Source organism: Pongo abelii, chromosome 4 (assembly GCF_028885655.2).
Source record: "Pongo abelii isolate AG06213 chromosome 4, NHGRI_mPonAbe1-v2.0_pri, whole genome shotgun sequence".
NCBI classification, from domain to species: Eukaryota; Metazoa; Chordata; class Mammalia; order Primates; family Hominidae; genus Pongo; species Pongo abelii.
The window spans coordinates 63,740,068-63,748,760 of record NC_071989.2 but is presented as its reverse complement, the minus strand read 5'-3'; the positions used below and the strand labels follow the sequence as shown (position 1 = coordinate 63,748,760).

Below are 8,693 nucleotides of genomic sequence, written 5' to 3'. Positions count from 1 at the left end.
AAAAAAAAAAAAGGCACAAATCAGTGTATAGCTCAAAGAGTTTTTGCTGTAAACACACTCATAGAACCATGACCATGATCAAACAAACAAAAAGTTACCAGCACCCCAGTAGCTGTCCTCTTGCCCTGACCCCAATCCCTATATCCTCCCAAAAGGTAAGCATAACCCTGCTTTCTGACACCATTATTGCTTGCCTATTTTTAATCTATGTAAAAGTAATCATTCAGTATTTGCTTTTTTATGTACTTTTCATGAGTTTCAGCCTCACTGTTGCATGTAGCAATTATTCATTCATTTTTATTGCTCTATATTAGCATTTAATTATGTAAACACACCTCAAATCTTGTATCCACTGTGCTCTTGGTTTCCACTTTCATTTTTCCAGTTTTTCTCCCTTACATATAATGCTGCAATGAATATTCTTGTATTTGCTTTTCAGTGAATATACACATGCATATCTTTTGTGGATAGACCTATTTGTTCTGGGCCATAGGTTTTATATATGTTCAACTTTAGTAGATACTAGAAAACAGTTTTCCAAAGTGGCTATACCAATTTTCATACTCGCTGGCAGAGTATGAGAGTTCCAGTTGCTCCACATCTTCATCAACATGTGTTACTGTCAATCTTTGTAATGTTAGTCATCTTGGTGATAACTAGTGAAGTTAGATGCCTTATCTTATGTTTATTGGCCATTTGGATATGCTTCTTTTATGAAATGCTTGTTCAAGTCTTTTGTTCATTCTTTTACCTTATAGCAATGTCACGAAGATATTTTCCTATGTTTTCTTTAGGAGCTTTGTTTATTTTACCTTTAGGTTCATAGTCCAAATATAATTATGTATGAGGTACAGGTTAATATCTATTTTTTCTGCGTAAGAATACAATTGACCTAGCATGATTTATTACAAAGATCATCCTTTTGCCACTACTCTACAGTGCTATTTTTGTCATAAAATCGATTGTTCATATATGTGTGGGTCTGTTTATGGGCTCTTTAATATGACCCGTTGTTCTAGTTGTCTTCCTTTCATCAATTAATATAATTTTGAGTTGGCAACATTGGTCTATAAGACCTGATGCTCAGGAATGCCTGACTGCAGGTAACAGGAAGGCTTGTAAAATGCTTGAATGCAGAAAATCCACTGAAATATTACAACCAGAAAGAATAGTAGAGATCATTTAATCTAATTCCCTTATTTTAAAAATGAGAAAGCAGGTCTACCCAGGTGTGCTAGATATCTCTACTCCACCTGTTATTCCCCTGGAGATGGGCCTCCAAGGTTCACATCAATGGGCTCCCTTATTTTCTGATTTCTGGTTGGTTCAGCTTATAGGGAGCATTGATTTGAGGATGCAGAAGGGTGAGGGGTCAGATATTTATTTTCTTAGCTATGTCCCTGCAGGCTGCTAGTTCTTTCCATAGAAAGTTATGGCTCCTGATGGGAGGCCCTCTCCAAGAACACTCTTCTTCCAGATACCAATTAACATCTCCTTTCTTTTGCCCCAGGCCTGGAGTGGTAACACTTTCTCACTGTTACTAGTCCCAGGATACTGCACTGGGATTCTGATGACACATGACCAAAGGCATCTATGTTCCAAACCGGAAGATAGGAGACAGAATCCAAAGAAAGGGCACATTGCATCCATCTCTTAACAAAGGTTTCTAGAATCTACCACATGACACTTCCACTCAAATTTCATTGACTGTAACATGATCATTTGGCCATAGCTGGCTATAAAGCTGAGAAATGTTCTAGTTAGCTACGTGTCAAGGTAAAAATCTTATAAGTTAAAAATATTACTAGGGAATAGCAAGCAGTCTCTGTCACCCATGCCATTTAATTCAAGTCTAGCCATTAAACACATATTCAGTGCCACTCCAGGCCATCATGATTCTGGGATTCAGAAATGAATAGTGCATCATCTTGGTCCAGTCTAATGCAGGATGGAGATTCCTACCTCCAGAAAATGACTGTGCCATACCTATGCTCTGCTTTTGGGATTCAAGAGGGCACGAGACAGTGTCCCTGTCTTCAGACAGATGACCATGAAGACGTATCTGTTAGAACTCTTAGTAAATACAAGTTACCCAGGGAGACACAGATAGGAGTAGAAGAAGAGAACTGTTCTCTGAAGGAAGACCAGGAGTTTACCACAAGGACAAAGGTAAGACAGACCTTTCAGGCTCAGAAGCAGCAAGAGAAAGATACAAGGAATGAAAGCACAGTGTTTCAAGGGATCAGCAAGAATTCCAGGGATCTTGGAACATAACCTGCATAAAGGGGAGTGAGTAAGGATGAGGCTGGACAAGTCCACAGTGGCCAAGGAAGGTAGACTCTTGTGTGCCAAGCACAGGCATTTCACAAATGCCTCCACCCACCCATCCCCCAATCTCTTCTGTAGTACTTGCCTGTGGAAGATTTCCACTAAGCCACCAATGAACAGTAACGTCATATCTAGAAATATGTCAAGCTCAGGCCCAATTTTCATCCCTCAGTGAATTTATCAGAGATACAAATCTTGGAATTTCAGCCCCTTTCTTGGCTTGAACGATCTGATGGAATTCTGGAGTAACTTTCTTGGCCAGACTCATTCTCAACCTTGGGAAAAAAAGCAAGCAGGTGAGGGGAGAGGTGCAAGAGGACTCTTACACCCATCCATTTAAAAATTGCTCCAAATGGTTTATTTTCCAATAAAAACAAACATTTTAAATGAAAAATTTTTTTCTTCCCACAGATATATTCTGGAAAAGAAGAGGAGGAGGAAGAAGAATGACTGTAAAGGAAGGAGCAGTACTGTTTTCATGAGGATCTACTATGTGCCAGACATTATTCTAGGTGCTGGGGCTACCATGGTGAGCAAGACAGTCCCTGCTGCCTCTAGGAGTTCATATTCGAATGGAAGAAAACTATTTAAAATTGTACTTATTATCTCAAACTTTTTCAGGTATTGATAAATACTATGAAGAGTATAAAATGACACAGTAAAGAGTGATTGAAGACTCTTTAGTTGGGGTATGAAGAAGTTCTAAGAGGTGACAATTGAGTTATGACCTTGTATTAGTTTCCTATTGCTGCCATGGTAAATTACCAAAATTTAATGACTTAATCCTACAAATGTATGAGCTCATAATTCTGAAAGTCAGATGTCCAACAGAGGTCTCATTAAGCTAACAGCAGGTTGTCAGCAGGGCTGCATTCTCTCTGAGGGTCTAGGAAGAACCCATTTCCCTACCTTTTCCTGCATTGAGAGGATGTCAGCATTCCTTCCTGTGGTCCTCTCCCTCCAACTGCAAAACCAGCAGATTAGCATCCTCAGACCCTTTTGTGCTTCTGATACTCACTTCCCTGTCTTCTTACACTTAAAAGGACATTTGTGAATACATTGGACCTACCTAGATAATCCTCCCATCTCTACATCCTTAACTTAATCACGTCAGTAAAGTTCCAAGGATTAGGACATCATCACGGTTCAGGGGTAGGAGGGCATGGGGGCAGAAGAGGGTTGTTATTCTACCTATCATAGATCTAAATGATGGAACAAAGGCAGCTATGTGAAGATCTTAGGAAAAACCATTCCAAGCAGAAGGAAAAGTAATGCGAAGAACCTGCAGTGAGAATGAACATAGCACTTTTAAGGGACAGAAATATGAAAACGAGGCCATATCTCGAATCCAGTTTTCTCTGTTATATCCTAGAAAGGAGGTTTGTTCCGTGGGCATGTCACATCTCAGAAATCAGAGAGAAGCACAGCAAAGCCCCCTGGCTCAGATAACAAGGCTGGCAGATATTTGCTTATACACAGACTTGCTTGTAGCCTATCTCTGACACTTTGCCAAATTCTTCAATATCTTACATTCTATTAAGAAATAACAAACTGAGTGATATTTTTAATACATTTGAAAGTTTTCAGTGGAAATACCCACCTTTTGATTTGATGTTGGAACCCATTAGCATTGATTTTTCAAATATACCACCATTGATTCTCTACCAGCACATCACATTTCCAGCTGAAGGAAGGTAGACTCTAAAGAATAAAATGACGGCTCAGAGAAGGTTTAAAATGTCTAGAAAATAGGTGTTTCTCTTTCCACATGGATATGTGGTTCTTTTGAAAAGTGAAACATACAGTTTGAATTGTAAAGTAAAATAAATCAAACTGTATTCTACAAATATCACAGAATAGATGTTTTCAATATTCCACATTAGCAGGACAATGGAGCAAGAAGGTCAAAACTGAACTTCTCCAGGGTTTATTTTTTGCTGTTGGTTTTCTCACACCAACTGAGCTAATCAAGCTTGTCCAACCTGTGTATAAGTTGCTGCCCTGCATGAAATTAATTGGACACTCTGTCAGGGTGTATGGTATCAAAGGAGATGAGACAGTACATAAGGATGTTCACATACAAAGGAGTCAACTAATCGCTGGTGAATGACCAAGTGAGGGGTGCTGGGGTCCACTCCCGCTGGACAAACCCAGCCTCCTAACCTGCTATTCTTTATGATGTGGCAACTCTCTTTTCTTTTCTATTTTCTTTACTTATACATTTTAATATTTTTAATATCACTAACATAAAACCTTTTGAAATATAATATGTAAAAAACACCATCATCCCCAATTTATTCTTCCCAAAAGCAACAATTATTAACTGTTTCCTTTGGGTCTTTTCAGAATTGTCCTTCTACATAACATAATATAGTATAGTATTGTATCAGGTCATAATACATCTTATCATATCTGTTTTCCCCTGTGAATAGTGTCACACTGCACGCATTGTTGTGCAACTTGCATTTTTTTCACTTTGCTCAGTACGCTGGACGACCTTCCATGGCAGCAAGTCAGCATTTTGAAAATGCCCCATGCAGAAATGCAGACTTCATGCTTTCTCTGTGGTTCACTGTTTGTGGCCAAAGAAGAAAGTTACTGAAATGTGTCCAGACCATCGCTTTCAAGAGAAAGGAATCTATTGTGTATGTAACTGACTTCATCCCAACGTATGATTTTGATTTGTCAGTTAGGATATTATTTTCCTTATCACATCATCTGAGATAATTAAAGGACTCTGAAATGTCGCCTTCATTCCTCTGACGACTTGTGAACAGAAATCTTGAAAGGCTTTCAAACTTGTCATCTCAGTACATATCCATTTTAACACCCCAGATCAAGTAATTTTTCTAAGAGAATGTATTACAAAATGAGCTACAACGTGAACTCATTACCATAAATTATGAAACAAGAAGTCATCGTGCTTGTGAACTTAGAAGAAACTTTAAAAAACAAAATGAATATTTCTTCATAAATCTTATAATGTTATGATACACTTTGCATTTAGAAGGACATAAAAACGGTATGAATTCCTCCTAGTGTATTTGGCGATTCCCTCTTCAAAGTGGTACCAGTGCCTTAAATAAGGGATTAAATTAAGATTTTTATTAATAGCACACGAAACATAGTTTTGAAAAGTGATGAATCTGGCCGGGCACGGTGGTTCATGTCTGTAATCCCAGCACTTTGGAAGGCCGAGGCAGGCAGATCACTTGAGGTCAGGAGTTTGAGACCAGCCTGGCCAACATAATGAAACCCAGTCTCTACTAAAAATACAAAAAATTAGCTGGGCATGGTGGCGCGTGCCTGTAATCCCAGCTACTCGGGAGGCTGAAGCAGGAGAATCGTTTGAATCTGGGAGGCGGAGGTTGCAGTGAGCCAAGATCACGCCACTGCACTCCAGCCTGGTGACAGAGTGAGACTCCATCTCAAAAAAAATACGCTAAGACTAATGATAGCTAATGAGTTAAAAAATAAAACACCAAAAAATCTCATAATGTTTTAAGAAAGTTTACTAATTTGTGTTGGGCTGCATTCAAAGCTGTCCTGGGCCACATGCTGCTTGCAGCAGGCCTCAGGTTGGATAAGCTTGATTATATGTTGAAATCCTAGCCCCCTGCACCTCAGAGTGAGACCTTACTTGGGAACAGTGTCATTGAAGATATAATTAGCTCAGTTAAGATGAGGACATACTAGCGTATGGTGGGCCCTAATCTAGTATGACTGATGCTTTATATGAAACAAGGAAACTTGCAGCTACTTGGAAGGCTAAGGTGGGAAGATCGCTTGAGCCCAGGAGGTCGAGGCTGCACTGAACCAAGATTGTGCCACTGCACTCCAGCCTGGGCAACAGATGCTGTGTGAAGATGAAGGCAGAGATCAGGCTGAAGCTTATGGAAAGCCAGAGATTGCCAACAAACCACCAAAAACTAGGAGAGAGGCCTGGAACAGATTCTCTCTGAGTCCTCAGAAGGAACCAACACTGCCAACACCGTGATCTTGGACTTCTAAACCCCAGAACTGTGAAATAATAAATGTCTGATGTCTAAGCCAGCCAGTTTGTGGTAGTTTGTTACAGCAGCCCTAGAAACCTAACATATGGTACATATGGTTTTGTCTTCCCAACCCACTTATTTTTCCGGGAAATCTCTCTCCCTCCCCAACTACGGCAGGAGCAACCATGTTGATCAACATGGCCACCTGCCACTGGTAGAGTTCATTGAAAATTGGCATTTGAAACCAGAGAACAAGTCTTCAGTGACTAAAGCTGAAAAGTATGAAACTCAGGAACTGCCAACAACCATGTTTTCTACAACAAAAAGAAAGCCAGTCTTCGGAAGACAAAGCTGGCATCCAGAGTGGCAGAGGTGAGGCGAGGGGAGAGAGCTGAGAGTTTCCTGCTCCAGCTCCATTGGTGCCCGAGGCCTCAGCTCTATCCAAACTTGGCTGTGACTTGAATTCCAGGACACTAAAGTGGCTGTCCAGTAAATTCTTTTTTTTTCTCAAGCCAATTCATAAACAGTCTGTGGTACTTACAACTCAGACTTCTATTTAACATCTTCTCCATAACTCACTCAGTCTCATTTTTCATAGTAAGTGGAAGTTTGCTGCTCTAAGCAACTATGTCCTTACCAGACACGGGTGCAGGATCCAAAAAAGAGCATTAATAAAAATTAATGTTAGTCAACAAGTATGGCTGGACGCAGTAGCTCATACCTGTAATCTCAGTACTTTGGGAGGCCGAGGTGGGCAGATCACTTGAGGTCAGGAGTTCGAGACCAGCCTGGCCAACATGGTAAAACCCGGTCTCTACTAAAAATACAAAAAAATTAGCCAGGGGTGGTGGCAGGTGCCTGTAATCCCAGCTACTCCAGGAGGCTGAGGCACAAGAATAGCTTGAACCCAGGAAGCAGAGGCTGCAGTAAGCTGAGATTGCACCACAGCACTCCAGCCTGGGTGGCAGAGAGCGACTCCATCTCAATTTAAAAAATAAATAAATAAAAATAAAAGTTAGTCAAGAAATATATAACAAGTTTTGTTAAACTTTCTTTCTTAGATGAAACTTTAAACCATCATAAACTACAAGAAATTAGATTGATTTCTTTGCCTTTTAGATTAAAATCCAAAATAATTCATTAGCAAGCAACTTTTATCTTTCCTTAACAGATGGGAATGTTTTTTAACCTCTGAACACAGCATAGTTCCTTCATTAAGCTAAAGAGTCATTTTGCAGAGTTGATTGGGATATCTTGAAGGAATCATTTCAATGATTATGTTTTCATTAGCTTTATTTTTATTATTTATTTATTTTATTATTAATTATTATAAGAAATGCAGTCATACTATCATTAACCAGAGTGGTCTCAAAGTCCTGGCCTCAAGCAATCCTCCTGCCTCGGCCTATCAAAGTGCTGGGATTACAGGTGTGATCCACCATGCCCAGCTAGCTTTATTATTAAAGGATATATTAGTCCTATGATAAGTTTCAAATGCCTGGCATTTTTCCTGAGAAAATAGTTACTATTTAGAATGTTAACAATAAGGAATTTTTCTGTCTGCCCATTACCACATTTTTTTTAAATCTCACAAAATAAGTACTTAATCTTAGTTCAGATTTACACACTTCTTAATGGCTTCTGATATGTCTAGAGATACAGTCTCAAAGGCTACCAGCTTCATGTCAGAAAAGAACAAGCAAATAAAAGTTGATCCTGGAGACTAGGAAATAAAATTCAGCAATTCTCAGGCTATTTTGTGTACTAATCAGGGAATGCATTAATTTTCTATTGCTGCATAATTACAATTTACCCCAGAACTTAATGGCTTAAAGCAGCATTCAATATTTATGATCTCATATGGTTTCTGTGAAACAGGAATTCGAGAGTGATTCAGATGGGTAGTTCTGGTTCAAAGCTTCACATGAGGCTGCAGTCAAGATATCAGCCAGGGGTGAAGTCTCCAGAAGGATTGACATGCACTGAGGCCTTCACTTCCAAGGCGGCTTGCTTACTCATTCATATGGCTGGCAAGTGGATGCCGGCTGTTGGCAAGAGGCCTCAGTCCCCACCACGTGGACCTCTTCATTGTGCTGCTTGAGTGTCCTCATGAAATGACAGCTGGATTCACCCAGAGTAAGTGATCCAAGAGAGAGCAAAGATAGACGCTGCAATTTTTTAATTACCTAGCCTTGTAATTAGGTGCCACATACTGTCATTTGCACACTATCCTATTGGTTACACAGGTCAGCCATATTCAACATGAGAGGGTGACAATACTGGGAGGTAAAACTCATTGGGGGGTATCTTGGAGGTTTCCTATTCTTACTCTGGGTATTAATGAGAAAAATATTATTATGTTAAAAAGTA

At 39.6% G+C, this 8,693-nt stretch overlaps 1 long non-coding RNA gene across 1 annotated transcript; it reads left to right on the top strand.

The window, feature by feature from the left end:
• Positions 1–867: 867 nt before the first annotated feature.
• LOC129059399 (uncharacterized) lies at positions 868–6,381 on the top strand. Its single transcript, XR_008525261.1, has 2 exons — positions 868–2,624; positions 2,740–6,381. It is a non-coding gene; the product is annotated as an uncharacterized LOC129059399 (long non-coding RNA).
• Positions 6,382–8,693: the final 2,312 nt, after the last annotated feature.